The sequence below is a fragment of the Cryptomeria japonica genome, unplaced genomic scaffold (genome assembly GCF_030272615.1).
Source record: "Cryptomeria japonica unplaced genomic scaffold, Sugi_1.0 HiC_scaffold_234, whole genome shotgun sequence".
NCBI classification, from domain to species: Eukaryota; Viridiplantae; Streptophyta; class Pinopsida; order Cupressales; family Cupressaceae; genus Cryptomeria; species Cryptomeria japonica.
The window spans coordinates 231,343-245,362 of NW_026729056.1; the positions used below are offsets into that span (position 1 = coordinate 231,343).

At 59.5% G+C, this 14,020-nt stretch overlaps 2 non-coding genes across 2 annotated transcripts; both read left to right on the top strand.

Annotated features, from left to right (window-relative positions):
- Positions 1–7,095: 7,095 nt before the first annotated feature.
- LOC131869114 (5S ribosomal RNA) lies at positions 7,096–7,214 on the top strand. Its single transcript, XR_009367509.1, has one exon. It is a non-coding gene; the product is annotated as a 5S ribosomal RNA (ribosomal RNA).
- A 5,917-nt stretch (positions 7,215–13,131) lies between these two features.
- Positions 13,132–13,250, top strand: LOC131869087 (5S ribosomal RNA). Its single transcript, XR_009367482.1, has one exon. It is a non-coding gene; the product is annotated as a 5S ribosomal RNA (ribosomal RNA).
- The last annotated feature ends 770 nt before the right edge of the window (positions 13,251–14,020 follow it).

Here is a 14,020-nt window from a genome sequence, read left to right on the forward strand (position 1 = left end):
ACGACATGGACGCATCGGAACGACTACCTTTGCCGAACCACTCGCAATTGCATCCATACCGAAACCAATAGACATTTCCGTTAGAGCCCTCGCATAGCATTCGGGAATCTCGCATGCCCCTCTAAATCGACCAATGCTGGCGCTCAACGAAAATCCGAGCGCTACCACCGTTCGAGCGCCAGCATTGGTCGAGTTAGAGGGGCACGGGGGAGAATGCTCCAGTCAACACCTCCCCTATATAAGTTATTTGTCCGATTCTCGCACAACCGTAGTCTGCCTCGTCGAATCAAACAACGGTCCCAGATTCCGACTTCCGTTCCGTAGAGACCCAAAAGCTAGATGGAGGCTCGCAAGAAAGAGAGTCGGCGCATAGCAATCGGGTTTCTCGAACGTTTAGGGACCGAGCTCACTTGCGGATAGGGCAAAATCCGCCAAGCAACCCAAAAGCTAGACGGGGGCTCGAATCGAATCGCCTAGGCGGCCACAACAACGACGTGTTGGATCGACTACCAGTGCCAAACCATTCAGCAAGACTAGTCTGTGTCGAGGCCGGATAGAGATTCTCAGAGAGCGCCCGTATAGCATTTAGGAGACCTGCCGCGTCCCTCACACTCGACAAATGGTGGTGCACGTTTATAAATCCGAGCGATCCCAACCCTTTCAAGCACCAACATCGGTCGAGATAGAGGGGCACGGAGGGGGCTGCGTGAGACAACACAGTCCCCTATATAAGTTATTTGTCCGATTCTCACACATCCGAAGAATGGTCATCAAATCGGACAACAGCCCAAACTTCCGACTTCCGTCCCAGAAAGCCCAAGAGCTATCTAAAACGTTCATGGCCGGAACTCGATCGCGGCTATACCAGTCCGCCAAGCAACCCAAAAGCTAGACTGGAGCTCTAGTCGAATCACCTCTGTGGCCATTGCAAGGACGTGTTGGAGCGACTACCATTGCCGAACCATTCCGCAGGTCGAGTCCATACCAAGGCCGCATAGAGATTCACGATGAGCTCCTGCATAGCAATCAGGAGACTTGCCGTGTCCATCACAATCGATAAATCCTGGTGCAAGATTTTTGCATCCGAGCGCTCCAACCAGTCGAGCACCAGCATCAATCGACATAAACGGGCACGGGGGGAGGATGCTCGAGAACACTACCTCCCCTATATAAGTTATTTGTCCGATTCTCAAGCAGCCGAAGTCTGGTCATCGAATCGGGTCAAAGACCACAACTTCCGACTTTACCCACAATGCAAGTCATCGAATCGAACATCGGCCCCCGAGTCGGACTCCATGCGTATGTCAGGTCATCGGACCCAAATTCCGCCTTCCTGCGCATGGCGGGCCATCAATATCAACTCGGTCATCGGACCCAAACTCCGCCTTTCTGCGCATGGCACGCCTTCAAATCGGTCATCGGACCCAAATTCCGCCTTCCTGTGCATGGCGGGCCATCAACATCAACTCGGTCATCGGACCCAAATTCCGCCTTTCTGCGCATGGCACGCCATCAACTCGGTCATCGGACCCAAATTCCGCCTTCCTGCGCATGGCAGGTCATCGGACACAAATTCAGACCTCGCCAATATGCCTACGTATCGAATCGGTCATCGGACCCAACTTCCGACTTCATCCATACTGTAGGGTCTTTGAGGTTGGCGCGGTGCGCTCAACCCGGGGAGTCGACCCATCGAAGCATACACCTCCCCTATATAAGCTATTTGTCCGATTCCCACACCTGTGTAGTTTGCACCTCTGACCAGGACATCGACCCCAACTTCCGAACTCGACTGCAACGACGGCACCAGCGCCTTGGTGCGCACCTTGCGACGCACAGTCCCAACATTCGCCTTCCTGCACATGGCAGGTCATCGGACCCAAATTCCGACCTCGCGAGTATGCCTACATATCGAATCGGTCATCGGACACAACTTCCGACTTCATCCATACCGTAGGGTCTTTGAGGTTGGCGCGGTGCGCTCAACCCGGGGAGTCGACCCAACGAAGCATACACCTCCCCTATATAAGCTATTTGTCCGATTCCCACACCTGTGTAGTTTGCACCTCCGATCAGGACATCGACCCCAACTTCCGAACTCGCCTGCAACGACCGAACCAGCGCCTTGGTGCGCACCTTGCAACGCACAGTGCCAACATTCGCCTTCCTGCACATGGCAGGTCATCGGACCCAAATTCCGACCTCGCGAGTATGCCTACATATCGAATCGGTCATCGGACCCAACTTCCGACTTCATCCATACCGTAGGGTCTTTGAGGTTGGCGCGGTGCGCTCAACCCGGGGAGTCGACCCAACGAAGCATACACCTCCCCTATATAAGCTATTTGTCCGATTCCCACACCTGTGTAGCTTGCACCTCCGATCAGGACATCGACCCCAACTTCCGAACTCGACTAAAAAGACCGCACCAGCACCTTGGTGTGCACCTTGCAACGCACAGTGCCAACATTCGCCTTCCTGCACATGGCAGGTCATCGGACCCAAATTCCGACCTCATGAGCATACCTACTAATCGAATCGGTCATCGGACCCAACTTCCGACTTCATCCATACCGTAGGGTCTTTGAGGTTGGCGCGGTGCGCTCAACCTGGGGAGTCGACCCATCGAAGCATACACCTCCCCTATATAAGCTATTTGTCCGATTCCGACACCTGTGTAGTTTGCACCTCCGCTCAGGACATCGACCCCAACTTCCGAACTCGCCTGCAACGACCGAACCAGCGCCTTGGTGCGCACCAAAAGTGCGCACTTTTGGAGGGCACTTTTGTGCGCTCCAAAGGTGCGCACTTTTGGAGGGCACTTTTGTGCGCTCCAAAGGTGCGCACTTTTGGAGGGCACTTTTTGGAGGGCACTTTTGTGCGCTCCAAAGGTGCGCACTTTTGGAGGGCACTTTTTGGAGGGCACTTTTCTGCGCTCCAAAGGTGCGCACTTTTGGAGGGCACTTTTTGGAGGGCACTTTTCTGCGCTCCAAAGGTGCGCACTTTTGGAGGGCACTTTTTGGAGGGCACTTTTCTGCGCTCCAAAGGTGCGCACTTTTGGAGGGCACTTTTTGGAGGGCACTTTTCTGCGCTCCAAAGGTGCGCACTTTTGGAGGGCACTTTTGTGCACTCCAAAGGTGCACACTTTTGGAGGGCACTTTTTGGAGGGCACTTTTCTGCACTCCAAAGGTGCGCACTTTTGGAGGGCACTTTTTGGAGGGCACTTTTGTGCGCTCCAAAGGTGCGCACTTTTGGAGGGCACTTTTTGGAGGGCACTTTTGTGCGCTCCAAAGGTGCGCACTTTTGGAGGGCACTTTTGTGCACTCCAAAGGTGCGCACTTTTGGAGGGCACTTTTCCTGCGCTCCAAAGGTGCACACCTAGGTGAGCACCTTCGACCACACCTTGTAGCACACCAAACTCTGACTTTCGACTTCATCCGCAATGCAGGGTCTTTGAGGTTGGCGCAATGCGCACAACCAGGGGAGTCGACCCATCAAACCCAACACCTCCCCTATATAAGCTATTTGTCTGATTCTCATACATGCGTAGCCTGCAGGAGCAATTAGGACATCGACCCCAACTTTCGGCTTCTAAACGAAAACAAGGTCTTTGAGGTTGGTGTAATGCGAACAACTAGGGGAGTCAACCCATCAAACCCAACACCTCCCCTATATAAGCTATTTGTCTGATTCTCATACATGTGTAGTCTACAGGAGCAATTAGGACATCGACCCCAACTTTTGACTTCTTAACGAAAACAAGGTCTTTGAGGTTGACGTAATGCGCACAACCAGGGGAGTCGACCCATCAAACCCAACACCTCCCCTATATAAGCTATTTGTCCGATTCTCATACATGTGTAGCCTACAGGAGCCATTAGGACATTGACCCCAACTTTTGACTTCTTAACGAAAACAAGGTCTTTGAGGTTGGCGTAATGCGCACAACCAAGGGAGTTGACCCATCAAACCCAACACCTCCCCTATATAAGCTATTTGTCTGATTCTCATACATGTGTAGCCTGCAACAACGATTAGGACATCCACCCCAACTTCTGAATTCGTCTGCGTTGACCGCACCAAAGGTGCACGCCTTGGTGCTCACCAAAATCCGACTTCCGACTTCTTCTGCTATGCGGGGTCTTTGAGGTTGGCGCAGTGCGCACAACCAGGGGAGTCAACCCACCGAATGCAACACCTCCCCTATATAAGCTATTTGTCTGATTCTCATACATGCGTAGACTGCAGCAATGATTAGGACATCCACCCCAACTTTTGACTTCTTAAACAAGACAGGGTCTTTGAAGTTGGTGCAGTGCACACAACCAGGGGAGTCGACCCATCAAACGCAACACCTCCCCTATATAAAGCTATTTGTCCGATTCTCATACGTGTAGTCTGCAGCAGCGATTAGGACATCGACCCCAACTTCCGAATTCGTTTGCATTGACCGCACCAAAGGTGCACGCCTTGGTGTGCACCTTGGAGTGCACTTTGGTGCTCACCTCGGTGCACACTTTGGTGTGCACCTCGGTGTGCACCAAAGGTGCGCACCTTGGAGCGCACCAAAGGTGTACACTTTGGAGCGCACCACATAGGGTCTTTGAGAGGTTGGCGCAGTGCGCACACCAAGGTGGGTGTTGAGGTGCGTGCCGAGGTGGGTGGGTGCTAGGGTGCGCTCCATGGTGGGTGCCAGGGTGGGTGCGTGCTAGGGTGGATTCCAAAGAGGGTCATAGGGTGGGTGCCAAGGTGGGTTGGTGATATAGTGGGTTCAAAGGTGGGTACTAGGGTGGGTTCCAAGGTGGGTCACAAGTTGGGTGCCAGGATGCGTGGGTGTTAGGTTGGGTGCCAAGGTGGGCTCCTGCGTGGGTGGGTGCTAGGGTGGGTTTCAAGGTGGACGCGAGGGCGGGTGCCAAGGTGGGTAACAAGTTGGGTGTTAGGATGGGTGAGTGCTAGAGTGGGTGCCAAGGTGGGTGGGTGCTAAGGTGGATGCCAAGGTGGTTCACAGGGTGGGTGGGTTCTAGGGTGAGTTCCAAGGTGGGTCACAGGTTTAGTGCTAGGGTGCGTGTCAAGGCGGGTGTCGAGGTGCCTGGGTGCTAGGGTGTGGATGCCAATGTGGGTCATAGGGTGGGTACTAGGGTGGGCTGCAATGTGGGTGCCAAGGTGGGTAACATGCTCGGTTGGTTCTAAATTGGGTGTCAGGGTGGGTGTGCACCCACCTTGCCCGAGGTGGGTGCCAAGGTGCCAGTGTGGGTGGGTGCTAAGGTGGATGCCAAGGTGGGTGAGAAGGTGGGTGATAGGTTGAGTGGTAGGATGGGTGGGTGCCAAGATGGGTCACAGGGTGGGTGCAAGGGTGGGTAGGTGCTAGGGTTGGTGTCAGGGTGGGTGGGTGCTAGGTTGGGTTCCAAGGTGGGTGCGAGGGTGAGTGTCAAGGTGGGTCACAGGTTAGGTGCTAGGATGGGTGAGTGCTAGGGTGCAAAGGTGCCAGGGTGGGTGCTAGGATGGGTCGATGCTAGGGTGAGTGGCAAGGTGGGTCCACAAGTGTCAAGGTGGGTGCCGAGGTGGGTGCCAACTTGGGTTCCAAGGTGGGTGCCAAGTGGGCGACTGCTATGGTGGATGCCAAGGTGGGTCACGGGGTGGGTGCCAAGTTGCTAGGTTGTGTTCCAAGGTGGGTGCCAACGTGGCTGCTAGGGTGCGTGGGTTAAAGGGTGTGTCACAACGTGGGTGCCAGGATGGGTGCGCACCCACACTGGCCAAGACGGGTGCAAGGTTGGGTTCCAAGCCCGGTCACAGGCTGGGTGCTAGGATGGGTGGGTGCCAAGGTGGGCACCAGGGTGGGTGCACCCACCCTGGCCAAGGTGGGTCACGGGGTGGGTCCTAGGGTGGGTAACAGGGTGGGTACTAAGGTGCGTGCCAAGGTGGGTCATGGGGTGGGTGCCAAGGTGGGCACCAGGGTGGGTGTGCACCAACCCTAGCCAGGGTAGGTCACGGGGTGGTTGTCGGGGTGGGCGTCAAGGAGCCAAGGTGGGTGGCAAGTAGCCAAGTTGCGTGCCAAGGTGGGTGTCGGGGTGGGTGCCAAGGATCCAAGGTGGGTGCCAAGGAACCAAGGTGGGTGTCTGGGTGGGTGCCGAGGTGGGAGCCAGGGTGGGTCCCAAGGTGAGTGCAAAGGTGGGTGCCAGGGTCAAGGTGAGTGCCAATGTGGGTTCCAAGGTGCCAGGGTCAGGGTGAGTGCCAATGTGGGTTCAAAGGTGCTAAGTTGGGTGCGAGGTTGGGTGCGAGGGTGGGTGGGTGCCAAGGTGTGCTAGGTGGAAGCCCGGGTGGGTCGGCATCCCATGGGTGTCGAGTTGGGTGCCTGATGGGTGCTTCTTGTCAAGTTTTAGTCGTCGGGACTCATTTCGAGCCTTAGAGGTCGTTTCTTGTCCGGTTGCCCTGTCTTCGACCTGGGAACCCAATTTTGGTCCTCGGGTCCCATTTTTTTTTGTCTCGCATCCCACTTTTGGCCTGTGGCCTTTTCGGGGTCGATTCTCGTTTTGGGCATCAGAGCATGTTTCTTCTCCTAAAACCCAATATTTGTTTATTAAGTCTCGGAACACATTTTTGTTCTCGTGGACCCATCATGGGTCTTGGAACGCATTTGTGGTCCTTGGGTCCCATTTTGCATCCCGAAACTTGTGTTTTGGTGCTTGATCCCTATTTTGGGTGCCCACCTTGCACCAAGTGCGCACCCGGGGCAAACCGAGCGCCTTGGTGCACCGGGGCAAGATCGAGCGTGCACCCGAGGCGCCCCGAACATGCACCAAGGTGCACTCGGCCCACATGTGAGCGCAGGTCGTTGCGCCCGAGGTGGTGTGTGGGCACCGCGTTGCAGACGGGACACTGCACGCACACGACGCCCCGTCCAGGTGCACGCACGTAGGCCGGGCCGGGTGCACACCCGACGCCCTAGCAAGGTGCGCGCACCCGGGCAGGGCTCACACTTGGCGAACGGGGCGCACTTCGCGAGGGAGGGTGTGCACCTCGACGGGGGTGGGTGGCCGGGGTGGATTCGCACGTGGGTCGCGGTTTGCTAAGTACACACTGCGACAAGCTCATAACGGGTGCGATCATACCAGCGTTAGTGCACCGGATCCCATCAGAACTCCGCAGTTAAGCGCGCTTGGGCCGGAGTAGTACTAGGATGGGTGACCTCCCGGGAAGTCCCGGTGTTGCACCCTTTCTTAGTTTTTCGCCGGGCGTCGCAATGCTATTTGAATAAACCTTTTGCCCGTTTGCGTTCTCGTCGGGGCCGGGCCGGGCCGGGGTGCGCTGCCCGCACTACCGCGCGCGCGGGGGGCGACACCGAGCGCGCACCCGAGGCGCCCCGAGCACACAGGCCACGGTGCAACCCGGGCGTTGTGCGCGCACCCCGGTGCGCCCGAGGTGCTGCGCGCGCACCCAGGTGAAATCGGTGTGCACCTCGGCCAGTGCGCGCTCGGTCGAGTCGCGCACGTTGGCCAAGGTGCACGGTGATGTTTCTTACTCTAAGGTTCCGCACCAGACGCCCGGGACAGGTGAGCGAAGCTGGGCGGGGCCGGGTGCGCGGCCGGGGCAGGTGCACGCAGCTGGAGAGAGCTTTGGAGCACACCAGAGGTGCGCACCTTGGAGCACACTTCGGAGCGCACCAATGATGCGCTCCATTCAAAAGTTTCCTGAAAAGGCAAAAAAAGTTGAGATTATAGAATTTCCCACTTGAGAGATTGTAAAAAAAAAAAATTTAAAATGAAGGAAACGCGGGTGCCAAGGTGTGCGCGCCCGGGTGCGCAGCCCAGCCAAGGTGTGCGCACCAAGGCGCCCACCCTGGCGAAGGTGCACGCAAGGTGCGCACCCGAGGCAAACCGGACAATTAACCCAACTTTCGACTTCGCGCGCACCTGCGCACCTTGGAGCGCACTTCGGAGCGCTCCTTGTTGCGCACCAATCTTGGGCACCTCGGAGTGCACCATGGCGCCCACCAAGGTGCGCACCCGGGGCAAACCGAGCTCCGACTTCGTGCGCACCTTGGAGCGCACGAAAGGTGCGCACCATGGCGCCCACCAAGGTGCGCAGCCCAGCCAAGGCGTGCGCATCAAGGTGCGCACCCTGGCGAAGGTGCGCACCCGGGGCAAACCGAGCTCCGACTTCGTGCGCACCTTGGAGCGCACAAAGGGTGCGCAACCCAGCCAAGGTGTGCGCACCCCGGGCAAACCGAGCTCCGAATCGTGCGCACCTTGGAGCACACTTCGGAGCCCTCCTTGGTGCGCACCGATGTTGCGCACCTCGGAGCGCACCCGGGGAAAACAATGCAATTAACCCGACTTTCGACTTCGTGGGCACCTCGGAGCGCTCTCGGGTTCGCACCTCGGAGCACACCGAGGTGCGCACCTTTGATGCGCTGCCTTCACCAATTTCCAGAAAAGGCAAGAAAACATTGAGAAGGTGTGCGCACCGAGGTGCCCACCCTGGCGAAGGTGCACGCGAGGTGCGCACCCGGGGCAAACCGGGCTCCGACTTCGTGCACGCCATGCTGCGCACCTTGGAGGGCCATGGTGCGCACCTTGGAGCACACTTCGGAGCGCTCAATGGTGCCCAACCCAGCCAAGGTGCCCACCGCGGCGAAGGTGCACGCGAGGTGCGCACCCGGGGCAAACCGGGCTCCGACTTCGTGCACGCCGCACCTTGGAGCACACTTCGGAGCGCTCCTTGGTGCGCACCAGGGCGCGCAACCCAGCCGAGGTGCCCACCCCGGCGAAGGTGCACGCGGGGTGCGCACCCGAGGCAAACCGGGCTCCGACTTCGTGCACGCCATGGTGCCCACCGCGGCGAAGGTGCACGCGAGGTGCGCACCCGGGGCAAACCGGGCTCCGACTTCGTGCACGCCGCACCTTGGAGCACACTTCGGAGCGCTCCTTGGTGCGCACCAGGGCGCGCAACCCAGCCGAGGTGCCCACCCCGGCGAAGGTGCACGCGAGGTGCGCACCCGGGGCAAACCGGGCTCCGACTTCGTGCACGCCATGGTGCCCACCGCGGCGAAGGTGCACGCGAGGTGCGCACCCGGGGCAAACCGGGCTCCGACTTCGTGCACGCCGCACCTTGGAGCACACTTCGGAGCGCTCCTTGGTGCGCACCATGGTGCCCACCAGGGCGCGCAACCCCGCCGAAGGTGCACGCGAGGTGCGCACCCGGGGCAAACCGGGCTCCGACTTCGTGCACGCCGCACCTTGGAGCACACTTCGGAGCGCTCCTTGGTGCGCACCAGGGCGCGCAACCCCGCCGAAGGTGCACGCGAGGTGCGCACCCGGGGCAAACCGGGCTCCGACTTCGTGCACGCCATGGTGCGCACCAGGGTGCCCACCGCGGCGAAGGTGCGCACCCGGGGCAAACCGGGCTCCGACTTCGTGCACGCCGCACCTTGGAGCACACTTCGGAGCGCTCCTTGGTGCGCACCAGGGCGCGCAACCCAGCCGAGGTGCCCACCCCGGCGAAGGTGCACGCGAGGTGCGCACCCGGGGCAAACCGGGCTCCGACTTCGTGCACGCCATGGTGCCCACCGCGGCGAAGGTGCGCACCCGGGGCAAACCGGGCTAGGACTTCGTGCACGCCGCACCTTGGAGCACACTTCGGAGCGCTCCTTGGTGCGCACCATGGTGCCCACCAGGCCGCGCAACCCAGCCAAGGTGTGCGCACCAAGGTGCACGCGAGGTGCGCACCCGGGGCAAACCGGGGTCCGGCTTCGTGCACGCCGCACCTTGGAGCACACATCGGGGCGCTCCCGGGTTCGCACCGGCGTTGCGCACCGTGGTGGGCACCTCGGAGCGCACCGTGGTGGGCACCTCGGAGCACACCAAGGTGGGCAGCGAGGTGCGCACCTTTGATGCGATGCCTTCACTAATTTCCATAAAAGGCAAAAGAAAACGAGATTTTAAAATTTCCGTTTTGAAAGATAGTGAGAAAAAGGGAATGCTGGTGCCATCTTGAGCCCGCCCTGGTGCGCAGCCCAGCCAAGGTGTGCGCACCAAGGTGCCCACCCTGGCGAAGGTGCGCGCCCGGGCAATTAACCCAACTTCCAACTTCGCGCGCGCCAGGGTGGGAGCGCACCCAACAACCGGGCCTGGGAAGAGCCAATGCGAGAAACCCCACCAAACGCTCTGACAAAAAAAGAGGGGGCGCTCCAGTAACCCCGCTTCGGAGCGCACCCTGGGCAAACCCAGCCAGGGTGCCCACCCCGGCCAAGGTGCAGGCGAGGTGCGCACCCGGGGCAAACCGGGCTCCGACAACGTGCACGCCGCACCTTGGAGCACACTTCGTAGCGCTCCCGGGTGCGCACCTCAGAGCACACCAAGGTGGGCAGCGAGGTGCGCACCTTTGATGCGCTGCCTTCACTAATTTCCAGAAAAGGCAAAAAAAAGAGGAGATTTTAAAATTTCCGTTTTGAAAGATAGTGAAAAAAACGGAACGCGGGTGCCATCTTGAGCCCGCCCTGGTGCACAGCCCAGGTAAGGTGCCCACCCTGGCAAAGGTGCGCACCCGGGCAATTAACCCTACTTCCGACTTCGTGCGCGCCAGGGTGGCAACCGGGCCTGGGAAGAGCCAATGCGAGAAACCCCACCAAACGCTCCGACAAAAAAAGAGGCGGCGCTCCAATAACCCCGCTTCGGAGCGCAGCCGGGGCAAACCCAGCCAAGGTGCCCACCCCGACGAAGGTGCACGCGAGGTGCGCACCCGGGGCAAACCGGGCTCCGACAACGTGCACGCAGCACCTTGGAGCACACTTCGAAGCACTCCCGGGTGCCCACCGGCGTTGCGCACCGTGGTGGGCAGCGAGGTGCGCACCTTTGATGCGCTGCCTTCACTAATTTCCAGAAAAGGCAAAAAAAAATGAGATTTTAAAATTTCCGTTTTGAAAGATAGTGAAAAAAACGGAACGCGGGTGCCATCTTGAGCCCGCCCTGGTGCGCAGCCCAGGCAAGGCATGCGCACCAAGGTGCCCACCCGCGGTGCACACCCGGGGCAAACCGGGCTCCGACTTCGTGCAGGCCGCACCTTGGAGCACACTTCGGAGCGCTCCTTGGTGCGCACCATGGTGCCCACCAGGGCGCACCCGGGGCAAACCGGGCTCCGACTTCGTGCACGCCGCACCTTGGAGCACACATCGGAGCGCTCCCAGGTTCGCACCAGCGTTGCGCACCTTTGATGCGCTGCCTTCACTAATTTCCAGAAAAGGCAAAAAAAAACGATATTTTAAAATTTCCGTTCTGAAAGATAGTGAAAAAAACGGAACGCGGGTGCCATCTTGAGCCCTTCCTGGTGCGCAGCCCAGGCAAGTTGTGCGCACCAAGGTGCCCACCCTGGCGGAGGTGCGCGCCCGGGGCAAACCGGGCTCCGACTTCGTGCACTGCATGGTGCCCACCAAGGCGCGCAACCCAGCCAAGGTGCCCACCGCAGCGAAGGTGCACGCGAGGTGCGCACCCGAGGTGCACACCCGGGGCAAACCGAGCTCCGACTTCGTGCACGCCGCACCTTGGAGCACACTTCAGAGCGCTCCTTGGTGCGCACCAGGGCGCGCAACCCAGCCAAGGTGCTCACCCCGGCGAAGGTGCACGCGAGGTGCGCACCCGGGGCAAGCCGGGCTCGGACTTCGTGCACGCCGCACCTTGGAGCACACATCGGAGCGCTCCCGGGTTCGCACCAGCATTGCGCACCTTTGATGCGCTGCCTTCACTAATTTCCAGAAAAGGCAAAAAAAAAAAAAAAAACGAGATTTTAAAATTTCCGTTTTGAAAGATAGTGAAAAAAACGGAACGCGGGTGCCATCTTGAGCCCGCCCTGGTGTGCAGCCCAGGCAAGTTGTGCGCACCAAGGCACCCACCCTGGCCAAGGTGGGTCACGGGGTGGGTCCTAGGGTGGGTAACGGGGTGGGTACTAAGGTGCGTGCCAAGGTGGGTCATGGGGTGGGTGCCAAGGTGGGCACCAGGGTGGGTGTGCACCAACCCTAGCCAGGGTAGGTCACGGGGTGGTTGTCGGGGTGGGCGTCAAGGAGCCAAGGTGGGTGGCAAGTAGCCAAGTTGCGTGCCAAGGTGGGTGTCGGGGTGGGTGCCAAGGATCCAAGGTGGGTGCCAAGGAACCAAGGTGGGTGTCTGGGTGGGTGCCGAGGTGGGAGCCAGGGTGGGTCCCAAGGTGAGTGCAAAGGTGGGTGCCAGGGTCAAGGTGAGTGCCAATGTGGGTTCCAAGGTGCCAGGGTCAGGGTGAGTGCCAATGTGGGTTCAAAGGTGCTAAGTTGGGTGCGAGGTTGGGTGCGAGGGTGGGTGGGTGCCAAGGTGTGCTAGGTGGAAGCCCGGGTGGGTCGGCATCCCATGGGTGTCGAGTTGGGTGCCTGATGGGTGCTTCTTGTCAAGTTTTAGTCGTCGGGACTCATTTCGAGCCTTAGAGGTCGTTTCTTGTCCGGTTGCCCTGTCTTCGACCTGGGAACCCAATTTTGGTCCTCGGGTCCCATTTTTTTTTGTCTCGCATCCCACTTTTGGCCTGTGGCCTTTTCGGGGTCGATTCTCGTTTTGGGCATCAGAGCATGTTTCTTCTCCTAAAACCCAATATTTGTTTATTAAGTCTCGGAACACATTTTTGTTCTCGTGGACCCATCATGGGTCTTGGAACGCATTTGTGGTCCTTGGGTCCCATTTTGCATCCCGAAACTTGTGTTTTGGTGCTTGATCCCTATTTTGGGTGCCCACCTTGCACCAAGTGCGCACCCGGGGCAAACCGAGCGCCTTGGTGCACCGGGGCAAGATCGAGCGTGCACCCGAGGCGCCCCGAACATGCACCAAGGTGCACTCGGCCCACATGTGAGCGCAGGTCGTTGCGCCCGAGGTGGTGTGTGGGCACCGCGTTGCAGACGGGACACTGCACGCACACGACGCCCCGTCCAGGTGCACGCACGTAGGCCGGGCCGGGTGCACACCCGACGCCCTAGCAAGGTGCGCGCACCCGGGCAGGGCTCACACTTGGCGAACGGGGCGCACTTCGCGAGGGAGGGTGTGCACCTCGACGGGGGTGGGTGGCCGGGGTGGATTCGCACGTGGGTCGCGGTTTGCTAAGTACACACTGCGACAAGCTCATAACGGGTGCGATCATACCAGCGTTAGTGCACCGGATCCCATCAGAACTCCGCAGTTAAGCGCGCTTGGGCCGGAGTAGTACTGGGATGGGTGACCTCCCGGGAAGTCCCGGTGTTGCACCCTTTTTTAGTTTTTCGCCGGGCGTCGCAATGCTATTTGAATAAACCTTTTGCCCGTTTGCGTTCTCGTCGGGGCCGGGCCGGGCCGGGGTGCGCTGCCCGCACTACCGCGCGCGCGGGGGGCGACACCGAGCGCGCACCCGAGGCGCCCCGAGCACACAGGCCACGGTGCAACCCGGGCGTTGTGCGCGCACCCCGGTGCGCCCGAGGTGCTGCGCGCGCACCCAGGTGAAATCGGTGTGCACCTCGGCCAGTGCGCGCTCGGTCGAGTCGCGCACGTTGGCCAAGGTGCACGGTGATGTTTCTTACTCTAAGGTTCCGCACCAGACGCCCGGGACAGGTGAGCGAAGCTGGGCGGGGCCGGGTGCGCGGCCGGGGCAGGTGCACGCAGCTGGAGAGAGCTTTGGAGCACACCAGAGGTGCGCACCTTGGAGCACACTTCGGAGCGCACCAATGATGCGCTCCATTCAAAAGTTTCCTGAAAAGGCAAAAAAAGTTGAGATTATAGAATTTCCCACTTGAGAGATTGTAAAAAAAAAAAAATTTAAAATGAAGGAAACGCGGGTGCCAAGGTGTGCGCGCCCGGGTGCGCAGCCCAGCCAAGGTGTGCGCACCAAGGCGCCCACCCTGGCGAAGGTGCACGCAAGGTGCGCACCCGAGGCAAACCGGACAATTAACCCAACTTTCGACTTCGCGCGCACCTGCGCACCTTGGAGCGCACTTCGGAGCGCTCCTTGGTGCGCACCAATCTTGGGCACCTCGGAGTGCACCATG